At 42.3% G+C, this 26837-nt stretch overlaps 1 protein-coding gene across 2 annotated transcripts in view; it reads left to right on the forward strand.

Moving 5' to 3' along the window:
• Positions 1–2175: 2175 nt before the first annotated feature.
• The window catches only part of CDH5 (cadherin 5), a 42917-nt gene continuing 18255 nt past the window's right edge, over positions 2176–26837 (forward strand). Inside the window, exon 1 of one of the 2 annotated variants that reach the window (XM_069966029.1) lies at positions 2176–2430. The gene's annotated coding sequence lies outside the window, so the exon portion shown is untranslated. Of the gene's footprint in view, positions 2431–6141; positions 6165–26837 lie in introns of those variants that run through there. The other variant, XM_069966030.1, reaches the window with a different exon arrangement.

Raw genomic sequence — 26837 nt, forward strand, 5'->3', positions numbered from 1 at the left:
AGTTTTGCCACTAGATGCCGCTATTACAGATGTGTGTATTTAGATGCTGCACGGCTGAAGTATGGAAAGGGTTATTGTTTATTTGTGTGTCACATGGATCTGTGTACCTATAGGAGTCTCTTCTTCTTCTGTCCTATCATTTCTTACTTGACTTCTTCTGTCATATTATCTTTCACTTTACTTCTTACGCACTCTTCACCCACTCACATCGCCCTTTAGATACACTGGATATAGGAAGTCACATGGGTAGAGGAAGTGTGAAGATCTTTTGTGTTGGATGTTGTAGGGGAAGGACGAAAGCTATAATGCTTCCTACAGTGGTCCCTTTGGGCCCTGGCCATCTGCCAGGTTCCCTCACGCTAAAGGGTCAGTCTTAGTCAGGTCCCTGTATGGGTAGGAAGCAAGATAAGACACAGCTAACAGTTTCTCCTCAGCTTACTCTACACAACACTATGCAGTGTTAAACTCCAACAGGAGAGGACAAGTCAGAGATCATCTCAACCCTGACTAGGAGAGTCACAGTGCAGGACAGTATCCACTAAAGCCAAAGAAAGCTAGGAACAGATCCTTATTGTTAAAGTTGCTAAGAAGCTAGGAACTCTATCTTGCAGTGCGGTTGTCAGCAGGAAAACCTCAGCAGTCCGCTCATCCCAGGTAACAGGGTCTGGGTCTTGTGTCACCCCAGGAGGACGGTTCAGCCGACACTGTAGGGCATAAGGTGGTGCGAAGACCCAAAGGTCAAAACACAGGCACAAGTATTCTCTTCTTCTTCTTCTTCTAAAGTATTCTTCTACCTCATCCTCCAACATCCCAGCAGAGCACAGTACTACTTGGGTTGGGACTCTCAAGACATTCTCCTCTCTGCTCTACTGATTCTTTCTATCTCTCAACACGCAACTCAGTCGGTACGAATGTACTCTTCTCTATACTCCTATCACAGAACTGGATCCTGTATTACCAAGTGTCCTACCGAGTATACTATCAAGTGTATTATCAAGTGTTTTATTAAGAGAAACATATCCCGTCTATGTACAGCTGTATAATATACTGCACCTCAGTACTTTCTAAGTAAACAAGAGATTATTTATGATACAGAGACTCTGTGATTCTTCGTTTCACACTGACACAGTGTACACTACATCCTTTCCCCTTTCTGTGGGTGGCGGTACCGATAGTCTAGTAGGGTAGCTACACCACTCTGGCTCACTGTGATAACAACCCAAGGGACCCACGGTGTAACCGGCACTGACGTCACCGCAACATCTCAGGGTCCGGCTACATCTCAGCCAACCACCACCTAGCAAGTGACCAGCCGTTCCTCTGAAATAACACCTCGGGGGCTCACCACATGCATATCTGTGCAGCAGATTTATCCAAGGGTGTAAAATATACACTGGTTTAAACTGCCCACAGCAACCAATCACAGCTCTTCTTTCAATTTACCAGCACTGAAAGCTGAGCTGTGATTGGTTGCTGTGGGCAGTTTACACCAGTGTATATTTTACACCCTTTGATAAATTTCCGATCTATGCACAGTGATCACTAACTGGGGCATGAAGAATAAATGTTGATGCTTTCAATTTACTCTATGGCATGCCACCTCAATAATAATAATATCTGTCCTTATGTCTTATATCTGGTGAAGAAAATACAGAAAATTGGTCAGCACATTCAATAGTAGTGTAGTGTAACTAGAGGTGCAAACATAAAAGTACAGCAGCACTCTACAAACACTAAGATATTTACATAACATAGATATTTTTTTATTGCAATACTGCTATGGAAAAATTAAGGTTCTTAGCATAGCATTTGATCAAATAGTTTGTACCATTGCATCCCGGCAAGGTTACCTCAGACATGGGATGGACCCTGCACTATAGATATGCCTCTCTTGGGCTAGCACTAAGCCTACAAATTCTAGGCATCTAGGATCCAGTTTTTCCCAGCATAAATCACCCATGGGGGATGGGTGGGGTGCAAGATCAAAATGGGAGCAGCCACTCCCTCCACATCTGGTAGTGTCTGGTAGTTCTCCAAAATCCATGACTGAAGATATTTTACTGAGGACTGCAAAAATTACAGACACATTTTATGCACTCCTTCTTCCTTATAAGTTCACAGTTACTGAATGCCCAGTTCTAAGTGACATCAGGGAAAAAAGGAATCTCAGATACATTTATCTGGTTTCCTCCATATGACCCAGTGGCTTCAAGCCTCACTGATGTGAAGAACAATCAAAGGAAGGAAGTGGACTGGGTGGGATCAGGCATATTCCAAAGTGGAGCACGCTGGATATTTTGGAATTCACAAACTCCTGGACTGACCTGTATCTTTTGTTCCTTTGGGGTCCTGTGACGGTTGGATTATTTTTTTCTATTTTTAACATTTCAAGCAGATTGAGACTTTTTGGGGGCTCTTCCTATCACACAGGTAAGTGGTTTGATTTAATATGAAGCATGTTGATTTATTCTAATATTGACTCTTTGTTTATCTACAGTATACAGTGACCATGAGTTGTGAGGGCTGTATCTTGCCCTGTTCAAACACGACAACTCTTTTTTAGCGCTTCTTTTAGGGTGCCTTCACACCTACCGTATCGCAGTAGAAAATCCGCTGCGGATCCGCAGCAGATCCGCAGCAGTTTTAACTAAATTAATGAACACAGCATTAAATACGCACTGTCAAATCCGCTGCGGATCCGCAGCAGATTTGTAAGTGCGGATTTAGTGCTGAGTTCATTCATTTAGTTAAATCCGCTGCGGATCCGCAGCGGATTTTCTACTGCGATACGGTAGGTGTGAAGGCACCCTTAATGTGTATTTATGTTGGCCATCATTCTGATGGTTGGCCCTTTGGTTTCTGGTACGGCTGCCGATTCTTGCCACTGAGAATCATTCTCATTAGTGATTGCAGAGATAACTAAGAGATTCGCTAATCTGCTCATCAGTCGGCTGCCTTTTAACTAAGTGTCACTCCTCCCGGGTGCTGGGAGAAGCTGGATCCAGTCCCATAAAACTGGGAGAAGTTTCCCAGGACTGGATTCAGCTTTTCCAGTGACCATGGGAGGAGTGGCACGGAGCGGCATGGATCGGCACTGAGTTAAAAAACAGCAGGCTGATAAGTCGACTACTGAACTAACAAAGCGATTTGCTTCGTTATTACTATTACTGTATATTTGCTCATCACTAATTCTACTTTCTATGTGAAATACAGTGCTGGAGGGTAAACTAAGCATTACATGATCTTTAATCTCAGAATGTTTCAATGATTTCATTGGCTACATGTAGAGCTTTACAGATGGATCCCAATCACAAAAACGGCAGTGGTCCAGTAAGGGAAGCCCCATCTATGAATTCAACAAGCAGAGCATAGAAGGAAGGATTGTCCAAGAAGCATATTAGGCTGGACTTGTATTGGGCTTTTTTGAAAGAACAAAGGCAATGTGGTTTTTCAGGTTATGTGGCAGCACAAATCACAACATATTTTATCCAATGTATTGATGTTCTACCAACTTTTAGACAGATTATTTAATCATAACATTTGGAGGTACTGGCCCCAATGAATCTTGCGAACAAGATTATATATATATATATATATATATATATAGTTATGTAATGCCATTTGGGCATTCGGACTTTCCCCAGTTGCCTGTAGTCAGAGGAGGCCCACAGCTTTTGTTAGAGTGCAGGACATGTGAAAAATAAGAGAAAATATAGACTCAATAAAAAAGGAACTGGTGGATCCTGGTGTAAAGTCATTCAGCTGTAAAGGGATGTATTGTCTTATTCATTGCAAGCTAAATAGACAATCCACCATGATCATGAGTATTCTCACAATAATTTGGATTTTCAATCCTACTGTATTACTCCAAGGCCCAGATTTATCACACTGATTTATTTTTCATTTTGTGAAACAAAGTGGAGCTATGATTGGCTGCTATCTATCTGAGGCAGAAATCAGACACATATTTTTTTTATCCTAGACGGATATATCTGAGTCAGATTGTCACATATAGTCACCATGTACGTGTGAACACACATGGAATGCATTCCAATGCCCTGTTTACGCAAGGATTTTTTACAGCTGTTATTTAATACTCGAAATAACGGCCATTGTTTTGAGTATCAAATGAGGGCTGTATAGTAATAAAAAAAGACTGTGTGAACAAGACTTTATACTGGTATCATAATTAAATCAGGATATCACCCTTTTGGAAATATATGGTATACAATAACCAACCAAAGCCAGTTGGGCCATCATGACTTGCTGATTTCAATATAAAGTACAAAAGCAGATGGCTTTGACCTTGTGACTTAGACTAGTGAAGTGACCAGACCCAGAGCAGTAAAATCACTTCAGTCTGATCCTGTGACAGTGTCAAGTGTCACCCATTGTCTGGGTAAAGCAGAGAAAATATTTATGGAATCATTCTGCTGTCTGGTCTTCAAGCAAGGCTAAATCATTAGTTTCAGAAGTACAGTACATAAAGGAATATATATATATATATATATATATATATATATATATATATATATATCTCACAGTGCTCCTTCTAATATTGTTATTTTGCTAAAGGGGTATTCCGGATTTGGTAAAAAAAATAAAATTTGAATTGTTATTGTTTGTAGATCATGTATTAGAAGACTATGCAGGTTGCCTGTTATCAGTCATGCTAACAGTTCTCTCCATATCACAGTCAACTGAACTCCCACAATGCACTGCTCTCTGAAAACAAGAAATTACCAGAATTCTCAATTTATCTGTAGATAATTAAATTATTAAGAGAAAAGTAAAGAAAAGAAAAGTGTTTACAAAGTGACAAAACATTTTATGTAGATTCTGACTGGAAAGTTGTTAAAAAGGCAAGTTACTCTTTAAATTGCTTGGAAAGCCTTAACATTACTGATATCAGAGAGATTGGTAAAAGAAAGCATAACAATATAAAGTCTCCTGGTATAGCAATTATTCACTAAAGGTTACACAAGGTCTGGGACACATCCTGCTTTTGTTTGAAAAGAACAGAAACAGGATATTTAATATAACGGAGCTTGAATAGATTCAGAATCGGAGAAACCCAGCTTCTTCTGAAAAGAAAACACCTGAAAATTAACAGGAAAAACTGATTAATAACTGATTCATACAATTACTAAGGGTCCTTTTAAAGCAAAAGATGTCTGACAGATTTTTTCAGTCAAAGTTAGGAACAGACTATAAACAGGGAACAGGTCGTAAAGATAAGACTGAAATTTTTCCTCTTTTCAAATCCACTCCTAGCTTTGGCTAAAAATATGTAAAATACTCTGTCAGACATCTTTTGGTTAATAGGGCCTTAAGTAAAGATTTATATTTATAATATATATATAAAGTTACTCTCCAACTGTTGCATATACATGTTGGGATTTGTAGCTTTGTAACAGAAAAATTCACCACCACCCCTATTGAAGACCATTAAAGGGAAACTATCAGCAGGTTAGATAAATCTAATTGGCTGATATCTCCCTCTTGGCCTTGAGATGCTAAGGATGAAGTTAAGTCTTTTGATGCAACTATTAAAAACACAGAAATGGTGCCAAGGATAAAGTTAAGAGACTTACCTTCATCTTCAGCATCCAGTGCACAAAGGGGGCATATAAGCAGTTTAGATTTGTCTAACTTGCTGATAGTTTCCCTTTACAGCATATTGTATGATGACTATATTGATAAAAAGCCTTTTATGAGCTTTGTTAAAGAGAATGTGTCATTACAAAATGTCATAGAGGGAGATTTATCAAACATGATTTAAAGGGGTTGGCCACTTTATAGTAAAATAGGTCAGTACAAAGTATCAGTAAGTGTACTCAATGTAAATACTGACAGCAGCTCCCTGTGTACCTCAGAGCTAAAATCAGACTCCCCTTCACCAGGCTGTGCTGCCCTGCTCTATTTTGTTTCAGTCCATAAAAGGCTGACATGGAGGAGCATGTGACCATGCCCGGTCCCCTGTGTCCTCCATAGACACATACAGGCTCAGTAGTGGACACTGAGGGGCGGGGCATGGTCACATGATCCTCCATGTCAGCAATCTTATGGACCAAAACACCACAAAGCAGGGGAGCACAGCCTGGAGGAGGGGAGGCTGATATTAGCGTTGTGAGGTACACAGGGAGCTACTGTCAGTATATACAGTGAGTACACTTACTAATACTATACACTGAGCAATTTTACTATAAAGTGGCCAACCCCTTTAAAGCAGACGTGTCAAACTTAGGCCCTCCAGCTGTTTTAAAACTACAATTCCCATCATGCCTGGACAGCCTAAATTAAAGCTTTGGCTGTCCAGGCATCATGGGACTTGTAGTTTTGCCCCAGCTGGAGGGACTGAGTTTGTGAAATTAAAGTGAAATCGGCTCAGTTGCCCCTAGCAACCTATCAGATCTGACCTTTCATTTTCCAAAGAGTCTGTGAGGAATGAAAGGTGGAATCTGATTGGTTGCTAGGGGCAACTGAGCCAGTTTCAATTTACACCATGTTTGATGAATCTCCCCCATAATGCTTAAATAAAGTTTATTGATAAGATACCATTTACAAAAGCTATTGCTCAGAGTTTATCCTTCTCTTGCCTAATGACTACTGCTCAGGTCACAGAGCATGCCTAGAAAACACTCTCATTCTAGTGAATAGGGTCTGGGCCAGACTGTTGTGTCTATGTCCATACTAAGTACTTTAGCACTACGTGCTAAAATCGTATTTCTAAATGTTGTTAAAACAGTTCAAGCGAAATGGCTGCCCTGATAATTTTGTTCTAAAAATGGAATTTAAAATTTTTTTAAAATTTTAAGCTGCTAGGTGTATGTTAAGAAAATGATGACTGGTCTCAACACGTAACAGAACCATACAGGTCCTGACCCCAACTCCATTTGAGATCATATGATCTCCATGACTGTGTCTAGCACGATTGCAATCCAAGATGACGGCAAGTTCAAATCAATACCTGACAAAACATATGGATAAGAGCAATACCATTTTTTTACAGGAGACAGTTAAATATCAAAAGGCAACACACAGCCTTAAAAGATTCTTTTATTTGTATGAATCTGTTTGACTCGATTCCAGCCATGTAAACCGGCACCAGTATGCTTGACAGCTGGCTGACTTTTACAGTAAATGCTGAACAACGAGAGCAGTAAATGTGCCCATATATCAGGTAAACATTACAGGTTACAAGCAGCTTGTTACAGCTAAACTGTGATAGCGGTATCATTTTAGACCAGATGGCAGCAGACAAGCCAATCATTTTCACTTGAAAAACTTTTCAACTTTAGTTTTCATTAATAGTTGCGCATATTACAGAGGGATATATACCGTATATATGTCAGTTTAGGCTAGGGCTACACAGCGACTTTGCTTGTGCAACACAAAGGTCTTATAGGTAAATAAAGGTGCTATACTGTGCATCATGGGTGACAGTTTACTGGGTACTAACCCCTTAGTAACCATGCATATGTGTTTTTAAGGCGGTCACTAAGGGGCTTTAGGAGCTGGGATCATGTGAGCTTGAATGCCATGACAGCTGGCCTCCTGCGCTAACTAGGAGGATTGGAGAACTCTCATGTTGTGATCAAATGAAGACCATGGCATGTAACTGATCTGGAGGTCTCACTTACCCCATCCACTGTCTGGTAACATGATCACCAGCTGCTGATGTGATATTGTCCTGTTCGTTACCACCCCAAATTTTGAAATAAAAAAACTATGAACGGTGTCCATCCGCCTCCAAAAAGGAAACAAAACAGCATAAAAAAAATTTATGTTTTGGAAAATGACACCAATAAAAACTAGTAAAACTTAAAACAAAAATACATAAATTTGATATCAATAATATAAATCGTACTAACCCAAAGAATTAAACTATAGTGTTATATTTCCTATTTCTTTAGTGGAGAGCCATTGTAAAACGCTAAACCACAGCCATTGTAAACACAGCCGGTATTGATCATAAACATTCATTCCGGACGTTGTTTTACAACACCGACTGTTGTTAGCGCTTCTCAGTACGTGCATGCTCGTATGCCACTTATTGTTCCCGTACTTTAATTTGGCTAGGGGAACGCCGAAGGGCTGCTCTATCTCTCGCTTGTTATTTGCCCCTGCAATTGAGCCTTTGGCTCTTCGCATGCAACAACATTGCATGGGCCATTACCCAGGTATCATTAATGGCATAAGGTAGGATAGGGTAGGCCTGAACGGAGATGATCTTATATTATTTATGTCCAACCCCACTGTTGCACTGCCCCGGTAATTGACCTTATTGAAGGATTTGAGCAATACTCAGGATTACATATAAATTGGGACACATCATTTTTTATGCCACTTGATTCTTCCTAATGGTGGCAGTGGCTTCGGGTCTTCGTGTAGTGTCCTAGTTCAAATATTTAGGTGTTGTTATTAAAAAGGTGGTGGCCGGGGTCGACAGTAATGCGGTGAGTATACTGCACCACACTTCGGGGGGAGGGGGTAACACGGGGAAGGGGGCCATTCACTTAAATAACACACATTACAAAGTTGTATAACTTTGTAATGTGTTATTTAGTGAATAAATGTATAGTGCCGCACTACTTCCTTAAAGTGTGGGTGAAGGCTGGTATACTGCTTAATAGAGAACATCCTTTGCATTCTTTTTAGGCCTATGCCAATAGAGGGAAACATAGACCAGACTCTCAGGTTTGGAATGCTGCTAAGCGACTAGCAAAATACACAGATATAATGCTGGACATATATACATTTCAAGGGTTTAAATCATTCCAACAACTGTAAGGGTGCCTTTACACAGAGAGATTTATTTCACAGATTTTTGAAGACAAAGCCAGAAACAGACTATAAACAGAGAAGAGGTCATAAAGGAAAGACTGAGATTTCTCCTCTTTTCAAATCCATTCCATTCAAATTTGCCAGATACATCTCTCTATGTAAAGGCACTCAAGATTCTTTGAACCAACCTAGGCAACCTTTTTGATGAATATTTGTGCCATGCTATATCAGTTCAGTTTGATGTACCGAGAAAATCTATATGTAGATACCCTCTGATGGGGTCTTTAAGACTCATGGATCCGGAGGAATCATTTCTACCTTGTACACACATCTAATGAATACCAGGCTACATGGAAAATGGACTTAACCACAGTATGACTTAATAAAATGGGTCGCTGCGACTTTTGGCATATGATGTGGGATTGTCCAAGCATTAGTGCCTACTGGAGGAAAGTGGTGGCTCTGGTAGGAAAGGTTCTGGGTCAATCTGTTGTATTAGAACCCAAGGGATGAATGTTAGGCATATTTGATGAGACACAGTTTATGCATTATGAAAGAATATTTCTACAAGAAGTACTTTTCCTAGCTGTAAGGCTATAGCTGTTTGGGAAATGGATCCCTGAACACCCACTGTGCAAAAATGGAAAGCACTGGTAAACACAGCTTATGAAAATCTAGTGTTTAACTAGTTTAACTAGTGCCACAGGGTTGTTCCTCCAGGCAAACTTTTTTGATAGGCAAACATGGTATGCTATGAACATAATCACAAGTTGTGCATCTAGCAGGATCAGGCATGGGACTCTTTTATTTTGTTACTTGATTTATTGTATGTAATGGTTTCTTGAAGGAATTTGCATAAGTCAAGATTGACTTCATTTTTTTCCCATTTGACTCCATGTACATTGTAAAAAAAAAAAATCTTTTTTCTGTAAGGGCTTAGTCACACATCCCGTATATTGTGGGCCCTGTGGACGGGGAAGCCCTGTAATGGAATGTCTCCCTGACCAGCATAATATATCAGTATCCCGCCGGGAGAGGGGACACTTTTTGAAGGTCTTTCCTGTCTGTAGGGCCCATAATTTATAGAACGTGTAAATAAACACTGGTAAACAGGGGTAAGGGAAAGTAACCAACACATTGTACATTTTTGCACAGCGCCCCTGCTTTGATACTACTCAAATGCACAGCAAATTCAATAATCCAGCACTACTATTGTACCTACGCTAAAAAAATGTCATCCTTAAGTCACCATACCCTTGAGCTTCCTTTCTAGGAGGGAAGGAAATCACATAGAGATAGACATAGTAATACTGTACTCGAAGAGTGGTCACCCTGAGAAAAAGTATAAGGTGATTGCTATGTGTCTATGTTGCTACTTAAAGTGTACCTGTCAGGAACTGTGGCACATGTAGCTACTTAAAGTGTACCTGTCAGGAACTGTGGCACATGTAGCTACTTACCATCAGAGTATCCATTTTAGGTATCTATTGAGACACAGTACCAACCCAGTGTGGCAGTCTCCATGAATACTCTAACCTCTGGCTGCAAATGGATTACACGTCGTAATGGGTCTAGACTTTGTTATATGTAAATTTTTTGTCCTATTACAGACATTGGCAATCAGGGGCAGATTAAGGGTACAATGGGCCCCAGGCTGTTCAGAAATTGTGGGCCCCTTGTTAACCATGATGGAGCTTGTGGCTCTGCAACCTGGATGGCCACATGCTGCAAAACAACAACTCCCACCATGAACTATCAGCAGGACATGGTGAGGGTTGTACTTTTAGTAGGTTAATCTCACCTTTCCTGGTTCCTATTGTGGTTTATGCTCTGGCCTCTTCTACTCTTCTACTGAAACTTTGCAATGGTACAGGTTTAGAATCAGCCTGTGCTATCAAATATCAATATGCTATCAAAGTCTATACTGAGACAGCCTTCTTTTGCCTTTAATACAAGTCACATGTACGAGACCAGTTTAGGATAGGAGACTGTATCTGAATATCTATTTGTTATCTGCAGATCATTAATGCCTATAGTACTATGTCATCACATTAGTACATGGCCATCAAAGACATATTTGAAATATCATAAACATGAAAGAAGTCTCCAATAATGTAAACCTATGAGACAGTGTGTTTAGAATGAATAACAACATCAGAGTCTTTGGGAACTACAGATTATACAAAGACAATGAAACTTTGGATACTGAATTCTTCTAAGCATACAACAAAGAAGCCGGATGTGATGGAAGGTAACGGCCATTCCAGAGTTTCCTGTTTTTCTTAACTAGTGGAAAATGAAAACAGGATGTGACCTAGCTGTTGGCACTGACCTTCTACCAGCACCTGGAGTGAGATAGGTGTGGGGCAGATGAGGGCAGGGTCAATTCATATCATTGAACAGCATCTACAGACAGAAGTAAAAGACTAGTCACGTTCCGGTATGGCTGGTGAGCGCATAGTTTTGGAAAATCGCAACTGACCTTACTGTAAAAGATTCATGACTCATATAGTGACCTGGTGACACCGGAAAAAGGTTTCAGATAGGAAACTTTCTAATGTAATCTGTTTGTATTAGACAAAGTGAGTCAGGAGCGTACAATGAAGACAGAGGGCTCTAGCGCAAAATCAAAATAGTTGTCCTTTCTCATATACGTCTTCAGCCACCATCAAACCAGATGTCTTATCATTGTAAGGCAGGACAGGGCTCCACAGCAAAAGTGAAATGGTCGTCTATCATCACAATTGTCTTGAGCCACCCTCAAAACAACCATACTCATATACTCATACTCATACAACCATATATATATATATACTGTATGCTATCACTGTATGTTCCCACTATTGGAAAAGACAGCCATCTATTAATAATGACAGTCACAAATAAGGATCACGATTATTATTTTTAGCCATCGTTATTAATAGACGGCCATCTTTTCTGATAAAATCCCATATTAGGACCACAACCTAAATCTAGTGTTTACATCCCCAAGGTGTCTTCTGTTACTAAGCTCATAAAAAACATTTCTGACCCACTGATTTACAAATAGGAAGTCTTAGAAATGATTCCCGAACTAATCTAAAAGACATAAATAGTATACAGGTGTAGATCGGCACTAGACTAGTACTGTGTCTTATACAACTGCAACTATAATGAGATGTGCAGTTCACAATGACTGAAGAAAAAGTAGCTTCACTCTCCATTCAGCTGAAGAAACGTTCCTTTATTCATATAAACGTATGCAGACGGGGTGCAGACGTGTGGGCAGATGCCAGCAAGGTGGAAGTCACAGGCTGTTTCGCTCTACAGAGCGCTTCTATGGACCACCTGCATTCTATAAAGCAAAACAGTCTGTCACTTCCACCTTGCTGGCGTCTGCCCAGCTTTTCGGCGGAGTACCCCTTTTATTGCGTTAAGTCATTACAATCTGTAGGCTTTTTAGCTACAAGGTATATTATAAAGGTAAAGTATTACCTGTAATCAGTTATATGAGTATTTAATGTATAGAAGCAAATGGGGTACATTGAAATCTCTGCATAATACCAAATTGCTTAACAGTTTGACCTCACACATTAGTTATAGCAGTAATCTGACATTCCACATGCTTAAAATGTACTGAAACCATAAAATGCTGAATTGTGAAACTGTATGAAGAATTCTGGAGCCTGAAAGCCAAATGTCTCAAAATCAACTAATCAGCGGCAGACACTGAGGAAGGAAGTATGGGGAACCGAGTGTGAGAGGACGTCAGTTTTGGGATAGTTATTTTTAGTTGTATCTGGAGATGGTACACATCTCATAGGAGTCATTCTCCATTTAAAACTGTTGCCAATATATGTGGGTTATATCTAGTGGCGCCGCAATGATGAGGCGACCTGAGTCGTCTGCCTCAGGCGGCGCCACCAGCTATTATCATGGGGGCGGGCCCGGGCGGCATTCAGTGGCAGATTATAATATGGGCGGTTCGGGCGGCCGCCCACATTATAATCCGCCACTGATTGTACCATGTACCGGAGACCCCCGCGCCCGGACAACATCTGTAATTAGATGATGGGAGCGGGGGAGACTGTATTCATAAGCGCCGCACTGTAATGAATCAGCCGCGCGGTGCTGTTACTACAGCGCGGCACTTATAAATACAGTCTCCCCCGCTCCCAGCATCTTATTACAGATGCTGTCCGGGCGCGGGGGTCTCCGGTACCGGCATTCCACGTCCGTGATCCGTCAGGATCACGGAACATGGGAATGCAGCCTTAGTCCCCCGGCTGATGTGCGGCTGCCGGGGGTGTCCCATCCTCGGCAGCGCGCACATCAGAGAGCTCCCTGTGCGCCGAAAGTCACAGCCACAGGCGCACGGGGAGCTCGCTGATGCGCGCGCTGCCGGGGACAGGACGGGACACCCCGGGAAGCCCCACATCAGCCGGGACCAGACCAGAGAGGCTCAACGGGGGAACGGATGGCAGGTGAGTTGTGTGCTGTTTTTTGTTTTTGTTTTATCTGCTGTGCAGGGGGGGGACCATATATAAGGGAGAGGGGAGAGGGGGACCATCTATAAGGGGGGGGGGAGAGGGGGACCATCTATAAGGGAGAGGGGAGAGGGGGACCATCTATAAGGGGGGGGGAAGAGGGGGACCATCTATAAGGGGGGGAAGAGGTTGACCATCTATAAGGGGGGGGGGAGAGGGGAACCATCTATAGGGGGGGACCATCTCTAAGGGGGGGCAGAGGGGGACCATCTATAAGGGGGGAGAGGGAAGAGGGGGACCATCTATAAGGGGGTGGGGAAAGAGGGGGACCATCTATAAGGGAGGGGAGAGGGGGACTATCTATAAGGGAGGGGGGAAAGAGAGGGACCATCTATAAGGGGGAAAGAGGGGGACCATCTATAAGGGAGGGGAAAGAGGGGGACCATCTATAAGGGAGGGGGAGAGTGGGACCATCTATAAGGGAGGGGGGAGAGGGGGACCATCTATAAGGGAGGGGGAGAGGGGGACCATCTATAAGGGAGGGGGGAGAGGGGGGACCATCTATAAGGGGGGGAAGAGGGGGACCATCTATAAGGGGGAAAGAGGGGGACCATCTATAAGGGAGGGGAAAGAGGGGGACCATCTATAAGGGAGGGGGAGAGGGGGACCATCTATAAGGGAGGGGGGAGAGGGGGACCATCTATAAGGGAGGGGGGAGAGGGGGACCATCTATAAGGGGGGGAAGAGGGGGACCATCTATAAGAGGGGGGGGACCATCTATAGGGGGGAAGAGGGGGACCATCTATAAGGGGGGGAAGAGGGGGACCATCTATAAGGGGGAGAGAGGGGGACCATCTATAAGGGAGGGGGGAAGAGGGGGACCATCTATAAAGGAGGGGGAGAGGGGGACCATCTATAAGGGAGGGGGGAGAGGGGGACCATCTATAAGGGAGGGGGGAGAGGGGGACCATCTATAAGGGGGGGAGGGGACCATCTATAAGGGGGGGAAGAGGGGGACCATCTATAAGGGAGAGGGGACCATCTATAAGGGGGGAAGAGGGGGTCCATCTATAAGGGGGGAAGAGGGGGACCATCTCCTAAAAGATCAGCACCCTCCTCTCCTGACATCCTCTGTGCTGCTGGGACTTCTCCTAAAGGATTAGCACCCTCCTCTCCTGACCTCCTCTGTGCTGCTGGGACCTCTCCTATAGGATTAGCACCCTCCTCTCCTGACCTCCTCTGTGCTGCTGGGAACTCTCCTATAGGATTAGCACCCTCCTCTCCTGACCTCCTCTGTGCTGCTGTGACCTCCCCTATAAGATCAGCCCCCTCCTCTCCTGACATCCTCTGTGCAGCAAGGGACCAAACATTATGTTTATTGGGGACAGCAGTGGGGGGGGGGGGGGCAGTAGTGGATTATAATGTGGGCGGATTGACGGGGGGGGGGGGGGCGTCATCCTATAGTTCGCCTCGGGCAGCAGAGAGACTAGAATCACCCCTGGTTATATCAGGCATTTGTAACTGATTGTTAGACAACGTTATATGTTGTATGAGGTAAAATGGACCAAATCTATGAAACAATCTAGAGAAGTATGCAGCACACCTCCATGTTTTTGAGGATGATCTACCAAACTGGCTACACAAATAGACCAGAAAGGTAGTCATGTTCCCACAACGTCTTTTTAGATTTAAAATAAAGTTCATGGTCCTTATTACAATTTCAAAATAACGGCCGTTGTTTTAAAGTAACAGCAATTATTTCCTATTAAATGGCGGCCATCCACTCAATTTCACCAGTGTGTGAACAGAGCCTTTCCGTGTTTTCAATCCACTCCTGGTTTTGGTTGCAAAATACTGAGCAAAAATACTGTGAGGGAACGTAGCCTTAAGCTACAATAAATCCACAGGTGACGCAGTTTCTTGTAGATACAGTATGTTACTGAAACTTCAGAAAATCTATCACCACTTCACCGTGGAAACATGTGACCATCTCAGTAAATCTGGGCCTTTCACTTTTGCATTAGCAAAGCACAGATCGGTACGTTTTGGTGTGGATTTAATTTGAAAAATCTGCTGCATTATCACAGCAGGCAACTTTGCCCTAAACCAGGGATGGGGAACCTTCAGCCCTCCAACTGTTTTAAAAGTACAATTACCATCATGCCTGGACAGCCAAAGCTTTTGCTGATGCAAACAACCTCCAACTCCAGACTACACGGATTATGGGGCGCAGGTCCAACTTGAGATCGAGGCACAGTGAGTAATAAAAATATATTTTATTGTATTGTGGAGACTCAACGCGTTTCGGAACCGCACCGGTTCCTTTCTCAAGAGTCATGAGATCATGACTCTTGAGAAAGGAACCGGTGCGGTTCCGAAACGCGTTGAGTCTCCACAATACAATAAAGTATATTTTTATTACTCACTGTGCCTCGATCTCAAGTTGGACCTGCGCCCCATAATCCGTGTAGTCTGGAGTTGGAGGTTGTTTGCATCATTGTTTCCTGTTGGATATCGGGAGTGGCTGCGGTCCTTGATATATACGCTGCAGAGTGTTGTGCCTCCCTTTGCACAACCACATCAGGTGAGGGTTGCCGTGCACCCCTATCCCTTTTTCACCTTGCCCTTCTGATCCTCGCCATGGAGCGCTGTCGCCCTTTGTTTTTTCTAAAGCTTTTGCTGAGGCTGTCCAGGCATGATCGGAATTGTAGTTTTGCAGCAACTGGAGAGAGGAAGGTTCCCCATCCCTGCCCTAAAAGCTAAGTAGATTTTCTGATTTTGGTTTTGGCAAAAAACTCAGCTTATCTGCACTGTGTAAATATACCCTGGTTGTTCAATATATTCTGCAGCACCACCTACTGAGATAGTAATTAATACACAGCTCCCTGTGTCCAGGCAAATCTATAAGTTGTCTGTTGATTGCAGCATCTAAGTAGTTAAATGTCAGGCGCTGCAGTCATATTACCGACTTGACCCCACCTGACCCATGCCATAAGTGTTTGTCATGGGTCAGGAAGGGGTTAATAGAAGTAATGCCCCAGGCAATATATATAAGCTAAATACCTTGACAAACATTAGCCCGTTATATTATAATTGATGTTTTGATGTGACTGATTATTCCACTATTTGAAAAGATATAGACATACTTAGGGCCCTATTACACCTACAGATTATCTGACAATTTTTTTTTAAAGCTAAAGCCAGGAATGGATTTGAAAAGAGGAGAAATTTCAGTCTTTCCTTTATTACCTGATCTCTGTTTATAGTCCATTCCTGGCTTTGGCTCAAAAAAATCTGTCAGATAATCTTTTGGTGTAATAGGGCCCTTAGGGCCTATTCAAACGTTCTGTAAAACACAGAAGTTACGGAGGGGTTAACTTTGCAGTGGAGTCTATTGCCGTTTAGATTGATGTATCAATACAATGCCGCGAGCGGGAAAGTGTTTAAATCTTCACGGCACTGTAATGAAACATCCACGTGGCTGCTACATTACAGTGCCACATGCTGTGACCTGTGACAAGATAATTTTCTGCACAAAGTACTAGGCATCAGCCCACTGTTACCACATCTTCCTCCTGCTATTCTGATTTCTCCAGGATTATCAAGACTATTTAACCTTAATTCAGAAGGAAGCTTGCAGCATGAGTTATGAGATCTGAGTTTAAGGGGAAACTATCAGCAGGTTAGACCAATCTAACTGCTGATAGCTCCCTATTGGTAACAGGGCACCGAGGATGAAGGTGTGTGTGTGTCAGCTGGGGGTGAGCCAGATTGGTGTTCTGCCCCACCCCCAATGCTCCAACGGTCTTACTAGACCCTGAATTGAACTACAAACTGCATCAAAACTCTGCTGAGGATAAAGGTAAGAGACTAATCTTCATCCTCAGTGCCCTCTGCGCAAAAGGTAGCTATCAACAGGTAAGATTAGTCTAACCTGCTGATAGTATCCCTTTTATTGTAACCAGGCAGAGAATGTTTGGATAAATTGAGGGGACAGAGATTATCTCCATATCTTCATCTCAGAGATTTATCTCCATAAAAAGGGGAGGTATGTGGTGTATTTGCCTTTAGAAAACTTTAACTCCTAAAACCATGTTTCAAAATAACCATTAAGCTTGTGTCAATTAGGCTAGGGCTTAGGGTTATATAATATATATTTGTTATATATTAGTGCTGTTTTAGGCCCACTTCTGAACTCTGAGCCTCCACAGAACTACATATCCCAGTCACAAAGCATCCAGTATACAATGCACCTAGTGCAACAACCCTACAACTACAACCCCCAGCATTTACTGACAGTCTACACTATCCCCCCCCCCCCCACCGCACCCACACTGATCTAGATTTAACTCTATCTGCTACACCCTTGTGCCTTACTCAAAGGGGTTATCCAGCGCTACAAAAACATGGCCACTTTTCCCCCTACTGTTGTCTCCAGTTGCACAGAACCATTGCAGAGGCACATGTAGCCCTTATGGATTCATATTACAGACCCCTAGGCATTGTATTGCCATATGGTGCCTCTATGAGAAGAATAAATTCATAGTATGACATGCAGTGATGGTACAATATAGGCCGATAGAATCTATGGGTGCCATATTACACATTTGTACTACATATATGTTTAAAGTATGGATTTGCATAAGATGTAAGGAATGTATTTTTAGGGGGGGGGGGTGTATTAGCAAAAACACATTTTTTGTGCCAAATACTGGAATACTGGAAACTGTTTAAAGAGATGAGCACCTGCTGCAGTATATGATGTGCATACAGAGTAACTGAGGATATAATTTGGACTGACCTCATTATGCAGCAGCCCTCTAATAGTATGTGTGAGCATCTGTCTCCAGAGACAGATGGCATTGTGAGATCCCATAAAATTAGTTGTATGGCTTACAAACCATACTGGTCCCCTCGTATAATATTCCGATAGGTGCGTGCTTTTATCCGAAATTGCGTCCACTAATTGATTCATGGGTTGGCAGAGATTAGTCTTGTTGTGCTTATTCAAGTGATTTAGAATGGCTGTCTAGTTTATTTCCCATTGCACTTGTGCAAATAATAATATTCATAAAGTAATGCAAACCTGCAATCACTTAAAGCAGCTGTCCTTTTAGAAAATAGCTTTGCGGTTACATTAAGCATTTGTTTTCCAACTGATAAAATTAGGCTTGCTTTTAGTTTTCCTTCCATGTACAAATAACCATTTATCCTGGTTTTCTGTGCTGTTGTCTAGCAACCGCTTATAGTAGAGACAACTTTTATTGCTTCTCGGGATCGAAGACAGAGGGGTCAGAATTTGGCCATACCTACAGGCATTAGCCTCGGCTTAGCTATTTACGCTGGTTTTAGGTTATCGTGTGGCATAAAATGCATTAAGCTGCCACAAAGAAGACTATAAAACATGGATTTGTCCATGCTGTTTTCACCATAATTCAGGCTTTGTTCTTCTCTTTCTTGAATACATCATAACTCTACTATTTATATAGAAACTGCGGAGAACTGAATGGTTCCATCTCTATATATACGCATACAAGCTTTATGTGCAGTGAGTCACCTATTCCAATGACTGTGTTGAGTATTGTATATATCAGTACTAATCAAACCTGGTTGGTGAAGCCAACTGGGCTTGGGGGGCCCATGGTGAATATCCTCGACTCTTATGAAGCAAAAATAGGACCATGGGGCCAAAGAGCATAGATACACCTGAATCTAGACTGACTGCCACCAAATCCAATTCAAAAGCTACACTTATCAAACATGTATGGCATCCCATTTAGATATGCCATATCAGAAATGTTTGTGATATACATTCTTTCAAGGAAGTGTCATTATGGACAACCCTTTTATAAAGTCCTAAGACCCCCTAGCAAAAAGATAATTAGCTGATAATTTCCCCTGCAGATACAGGGCTGTTGCATAGGGGTCATTTAATCAAATACATGGATGGCACAAGTCCACTGCTTGTTAGTGGCTCTCAGCTTTGGCTCAATAGGAGTGTCCCTCTGTGATTTTCTTATACCTTAAAGGGGTTATCCAGTGCTACAAAAACATGGACACTTTCCCCCTACTGTTGTCTCCAGTTCAGGTGTGGTTTGCAATTAAACTCCATTTACTTCAATGGAACTGAGTTTCAAAACCCCACCCAAACTGGAGACAACAGTAGGGGGAAAGTGGCCATGTTTTTGTAGCGCTGGATAACCCCTTTAACAGGGCACAATGACAGCAGTTTTTCTGGTAGGACAACTACTATTGGCATTCTAAATGACAAATGAAGCTAGGTCAGGGTTCAGAAGTAAATACAGACCTGGGACAGCAAAAAACGGCGAAATCCCGCCTTGCTCAGTGTCCTGCAGTGTCTGAATGGGAGGGCACGTGCACCTCCGCTTCTTCCTCTCTCCGCTCAAAGAATTAACATTTCCTCCCTTTCAGACACTGCAGGGATTCCGACGTTTTTGCTCAGAACTGGGCCTTAACGTGGAAAAGAGTACTGAATTTCCCAATAACAGGTCAATTGTCAGTCCTCTTTTGATTTGTTATAGGAAGATGACTTTTGTGCCTCTCTAAACATATAATTAATGATTAGGAAGCAGCACTTAACCCACTTTAATAAGATGCAAATGAATGAAAATAGGCAATGATAATGTGAATTATAAAATGTTTACTCCCAGTCCCATATCTAAACTACATGAATCTTAATCAAAGCACCAGACCCCCTCTGATTGTCCTTTTAATTAGCTTTTAGGCTTTATTTTAATTAATCTACATATTCCACACCTTTCATTTGCATCTTATTAAAAAGACCGCACAGATAACAGTATGTTGAACAGGAGATGAAATGTGATAGCAAGTAATTTAGAAAATATAATTACAAGATCAGATATCTTAGGATATTAATATAGTGAGGGATTCAACAAGGGATGGTCACTTTATTACTAACAAATGACATAGCTGATTGAATTACATCCTTATATCCTGCCCTATTCATTTTCCACCTTGACTATTGCAGCACAAAATGGATTGTACACAAACTGCTTGTCTGTTTATCCTTATCCACAAAACTCTCCTTGCAATTTTTACTTATTTTTCCACTTTCACGTCATGCCGTTCCATCTGACAAAGGCCTACCGTCATTGTCTCCCCTTACTGCAGCCCCACAATTCCATTTCTAAGACTTTTATTGTGCTTCTCCAACATTATAGAATAAACCATCTCAGGCAACAACCACCTCAGCTGCCGAATTTCATAATACCTGGATGCTTTGTGGTCCTTTCCTGGCATTCAGTGATCAGTTACTCTATTATACTATTACTTGTTGAGAACTCTCTTGGCTTCTTGACTAAAGAGCAGTCACAAAAAGTGAGACGCTCTTATTCTGGAGGACCAGTATTGCACTACAAATACAACCAATAAACTTGATTTAACACTAGGTATAGAAATCTTCTACGTCCTGGATACTCAGACAGATATATAAAACATAACAAGCTTCTACTTATCCTAGCAGCTATCTAAAAGTGTCTGCTGTGGCCCAGGGTGCTGAGTGGGGGTATTTCCGGGCACTTGTCATAATGCCAAGAGTGGTATGACATACACACACACATACCCCGGACACACGGGCACTACACTTGAAAAAGGGGTAGTCCAAGTGGAAAGTAAAGGTGCAGGTGCAGTGACACAAAAATAGGACAGAGCCCATACAGTATCAGGTTGGGTAAAACGAGCCCCAGGCCTTTACTATTGGGTGTAGCAGACTTCCCAAGACCTCCCAGGAGAGCTGTAAGTTCTTCATTAAGATACTTCAGCTTGCTTGCTCTTTGTCTTAGTGGGGATCAGTTCCTTGCTTGGGTACTGTCCTAATAATATAGGAGAAGGATCCCTGGGGTTGATAAGGTGTACCCTAGAGAATGGGTACCCCTCCTGTGGGTTTAGAACACTGGAGTATGTTTCTGGAGTTGTCTTAGTCCCTCCATACCACTACTGACAAAAGACCTCCCACCAGTAAACCCTTTGTGCTCCTACACGAAGTGGTAGAAAAGAATGAGAAACCTACCCAGGAGGAAAAAAACTTAGTGGACCACCCATACCAGGACACTACATGTCCACAATTTGGGGTTATGTTCACATACTATACTTTTTATAAAAAGAACGGCTGTTGTATATACGTAGTGGGAACATTGCCTGGAAGTGAATTGCAGATGATAGATTCCCTTTAATTTTCCCTGTGGAGATACTGCAGGGGGATTTTCTGCCAGGTTTTTCCACAGGTTATAGATGATAGATGTGATCAGATTATTCTTAATAGAATGTACGAGTAGAAACTACCATACTTTGCCCATCAGCTTGATGCATGCCAGTTCCAATGAGACAATAATCAATCCTATATGGAAATAAAAAATATCTGCAGTAGCCACAGAAGTGGCAATGTTTCAGCCCTCAGTGTCGTTGGGTTTTGCCATGCCTTACCGGTATCTGACTTTTCGGGCATACAAATAAATAGGAACCTGCCTAAGAAGTAGGCATCTACTTTAATAACCCTTGTCCATTAACATATAGTACTGCATTCTAAACTATAAATAAAGGGCTTTTTAAAGGGGTCTGGAGAGGACTTACACAAAGGAGAGAGAGCCTGGTAGAAAACTCAAAAAGGGGACGCCATGTTTCTGCAGATATATCTGTTTGGTTCCATTTTTGTAGGAATCCTTGTATTAGGTTGTAATAATTTAAAAGCAAAGCTCTTTTTACTAGGCAAGTGCTTCTCTATTAAACACGCTTCTGCCGTCAGACTATTAAAAGCCGCCTCTCTATGTTGAAGCTGTAGCCACTTGGCAGTTTGCTGAATTGATTGATAACTCCACATCATATTTAACATTTCAGGTTCAGAACAGTAATTAAAAGGTGAATCCTATTAAGCACAGACTGTATAATAGCTGAGAGAGAATAATTTCTTCAGAGAATTATCTTTGCTGTTGAAATTAGCAGTCACACTGAAGAAAACGTCCTGGATTACCTAATGCTCATAGGAAAATTTCACTTAGCATAATTATAGAGAGCTGAAATCCTGCCAGCTCTCTTCCCACTCTCTTCATATCTTACAGAACAACGTCAGGAAACCACAGCTCAAAAGACATACTTTCACCTTTCCAGTTACCCCCAACAGTGGGGGTATCACCAACACTCATCGGGAGGTAGTGCACATTCTCTTTGTATTTTAGACACCCATTGTTTTACTATTCTATATAAAACAGCCCATTACTGGAAGAAGAACTCATAAAATCACAATGCTTTTCTTATGCTTTGTTGACCTTTTAGCACATTTTTATTAAAGAACTGAACATTGTGGGGTTTTTTGTAGCATGTAATTAGATCAACCTTTACCTTTAAAGGTCTAGCCACTTGTACTATGTCAAAGCACAGACTTACAAAGCATGATGAAAATCTGACAAATTTTAGTAACTGAGATGACTGAACTATTTTAAGGGCTGGTCTAGAGTAAAGTGGTTTCACGCTTTCATCAGAGCCCAACTGAAGCCCTGGTCCATAGAAAGTGCTTCATTAATAAAAATATATTGATTGTTTATCATAGAATCTTTAATGAAATAAGTCCACTTGTCTTTCTTCCCCAGGTTTGTGTATGAACCCTCTCTGGGAGAAACCAATCTTCTCATTAATGCAATGGCCACCTTCTGCTGAGACTTAGCTTAGGTATTATCTTCGATAATTTGGACGCATCGCATTATTTGGGGACAATTTGGTGACTTCAATCTGTAAACGTCAATAGGCTGCTGACTCATGAATCACACAATTAATGGAGGTGGCCAACATTTGACAAACCATTCGTTTTTAAGGCACAAAATCAGATTTACTTCTGTACACAGCAAGTCTAAGAGGTTATTGTATGCAGTACACTTGATCTTATGAATATGGCTAGCCCTAGGTTTGTGTGCAACCTTAAGGGCCTCTTACTTGGGCCAATTATCGGCCAGGAGAGTTTCTTGCGGCCAAAAATCGGCCTGTGTAAAAGTAAAAGCAATCAGCAGAGGTCCGAGAACATGCCTGATCCTCAGCTGATCATGTCTTTAGAGCAAGCTTTAAAAGTTATTGTTATAAGACACACATTTCCCTGTGTTAATAATAATGACAAAAGCAAACATATGGCACACATATGAATATATCCCTTCTGTCAGTTTCCAGATCACACAGCAATGCATACTTACCTAGTGCACTGCTACTGTGATCCAGCATCCTGTTCTCCAGCTCTCCCATCCAGCCACTGTATCTTCAGACTGCTGCCTCCTCCGCTGTATTTGAAAGCCCTTTAACAATGGGCCACATCTCATAGCTGAAATGAACTAATTTGCTTATATACCCTCTGCTATCTTGATCTTTTGTGGGCCTAATAATTACTTGGTGGATGAGAACATAGGAAAGAAAAACTAATGATGTTACCGTACTGTGCTAAAAGATGAGTTCTGTCTACAAAAACTAAAACATAATCATATGGAAGATTATGAAAGTTCACTGTCTTTGGCTATGTTTACAGGATGTTTTTTTCTGTTTTTTTAATCCCCTCCCCTATGCACAACACAAGGCACTACGCATATAGATATATATACAGTATATGTTCTGTGCTTTACTGGTGGTGCACTGATAACCCCTGACCTCTGCATGGAGCTCTGCACATTTTCCTACTTGATTGCCAGCTGGAGAACAGAGGTCAGAGGTTATCAGAGCAGTGAGGCAGAGATTTCTGTCTTCTGCTTGTTAACCTTTTTTTGTGTTGCAGCATGTAAGTAAACATTGGGTCACTTACACACTGCAGTACATAAGGGGTTAGGCAGAAGGACACACACTCTTACCTTCTCCCCTGGGCCCCCTTTCTGCACAGGCCCCATAGCAACTGCCCACCCTGCCTCTATGGTAGCTTTGCCACTGTTTGGGCCCCACCCTCTTTTTCCAGGCCCCTTGTACTGTATATTATATACAGTACTCAGGGGAATGAGGCTGCCCAACACAATCCTGGTGTCCAGCAGCCTCTGGAGAGAGAGCAGTGATTGCTGTCATTGCTCGTTTTGCTTCTCAAACCCTGAGCAGTAATAGCAATCACCGCTTACTATGCTGAGGCTGCTGGATTCTGGGATCATGTCAGGCAGTCTCTTATACTGTATGTACATGGTATTATATTATACAGTATACATGGTATTTCACTTTCCTGTTGTCATTTATATCTGTCCAGTGGCCCTTTAAACTTACAATGGAGCCACCCAGATGGAGGTTGCTGCAAGTTAGTCGGGAAGTGATTAGAGGGAAACTCAGAAGTGAACCAGAGCTTGATATGAAGCATGATGTGGCGTGACTGCTTCCAGGTTGTCTTCCCCCTTACCTGATGTCAGGAACAGCAGAGTCCAGTGTCGGACTGGGGTACCTTGGACCCATCAGGGAATTTAATTCCAGGGGCCCACCCTTCATATACCAGATATAACCAGCGCCAAACCTTCACTTTACTATAGCGAGTTCGCATGAGTTTGCATTGTGTATATGACCATCAATGCCAGTTCACTGCTAGTAACTTGTCAGTCACTCTGTGACCAGGAAAAGTCCCATGAAAGTAACAAATCTCAGGCAGGCAGGGGTGTTTGGGAACATAATAACAAAAGTATACTTACTCGAGCCCGTGCCCTCGTAGCGCTTCCTTAACCCCCTTAAGGACTGAGACAATTTTTGTGCTTTCGTTTTTTTACTCCTCATGTTTAAAAGGCCATAGCGCTTCCAATTGTTTTTTTATTAAATACATTTTCATGCCGCGCATGTTTGTGTCCTAATCACATTCTGCGGCATACGTGCGTTTTTATGTTACATTTTTGGCTGGTTCCGCTTTCATCTTTTGAAGAAGTCGTCTTTTATCTGCCTGGTCCGGGTCGATGTCCCTGCTACGATTTCACACAAAAAAAAAAAAACATAACAGAAAAATGTCCCATGGGTATTGCCACTCCATTCTCCACTGACTATGAGCTAACATCTGGTCACAGCGTTTTTGACCCGCAAAAATGCCATATTTCTGAAAAATGCCTAGTCTGAATCCGGCCATATAGTACATGAGAACATACCCCTCTCCCAAAGTTATTTACAGGATAAGGGATAACAAGACCCATAGAGAATTATTGGAGCACCGTCCCCACTGTTTATTTGAGGGGAACATGTTCCCCACAATTTCGTGACCACTGGGACCCCTACCAATCAGCTTGATATCGTCTATCCGGTGGATTTTAGGGGGGGGGCAGGTACCTAGGCCACATCTGGATGTATGTGTGTGGGGGTGCAATACTTTCCCTTGTCCCTGATAATGCCTACACACACAAGAGCCACCGGGTTGTGTATATATGATGTATATTTGTGTTGGTGTCCATGTTGCTATGATATGCTATGATTGGTGTGACCCTGTCACTTGAAAAAAACTTTTGACACACCTTGCAGATGTAGGTATAAACATTGCGATGCATGTTTTTTCTTCAAGAGTTCTACTATCCACTGCTCCATCCTACTTGCCCTGATTGTGCAGGTGATAGATCTGTGTAGCAGGCAGATGTCCAGCTTTATGACTCTGCAATATGTGATGGATCCCCAACTCCCAAGCATAATAAATTACTACAAGGAACGCAAAATAAAGACACGACACAATGAAATCAGGTGTCAATGGGTCCCAATTTTATTTAAAATTACATGACACTGAAAATGGCAGACCCCCGACTCACAAAGAGTCACCATCCAGCACTCAGGCGAGGAAAAAACCCCTGTGAGGGAAACCTCAAGGGAGCCATGGCTGGAGAGCTGCCCCTCCCCTGGGCTTAGAGGGTAATACCATACTATAAATATAATCTGGATGTGAGAGAAATCTGGCTGCAATATCACCTTATTGATGGCTAGGTGGCTGTAGCTCTTCTCCCTCACAGATCCAGGTCCACTTCTCAAGAAGGTGACGACTCGATGAAGGGGTAGTCTAAAGCAGACCACCCCTTTTCCCCTGCTAGAACCTCCAAATTCCATCAAGGGTAGGGGGCAGTAAAGTATACAAGCTCAAGGTCCTCTGGCGCATCCAAGATGGCACTGATCAGGGCGCGGTGCATTGCTTTATGGAACCTTCTTTATGACATAAGCGCTTGTCATCACAGTGCACGGTTACCATGGTAACTGCAGGTAAACACATCTAAAGCATTAACCCATTAATTACTGGTAATGAGCTTTACTGCAGATGTCACTAAACACACTTGTAACCAAGCAAACAGCTTATGGTTAGGCCACACTAAGATCACTAAATAATATGGTTTCATATGGCCCATAGCAACCAATCACTGCTGAGCTTTCGTTTCTCAAATTACTTTGGTAAAATAAAAGCTGAACTGGGATTGGTTGCCATGTGCAACTTAGACAGTCTAACCTGCCCATAGCAACCAATCAGAGCTCTGCTTTCATTTAATAAGAGCTTGTTAAGATATGAAAGGTGAGCTGTGATTGGTTGCTATAGGCGAATCTCTGGCAGGTTGATAAAGCTGCTCCATTGCTGAAAAGTTTATGATGATGATGATGATG

Source organism: Dendropsophus ebraccatus, chromosome 4, assembly GCF_027789765.1.
Source record: "Dendropsophus ebraccatus isolate aDenEbr1 chromosome 4, aDenEbr1.pat, whole genome shotgun sequence".
In the NCBI taxonomy this organism is placed as follows: domain Eukaryota; kingdom Metazoa; phylum Chordata; class Amphibia; order Anura; family Hylidae; genus Dendropsophus; species Dendropsophus ebraccatus.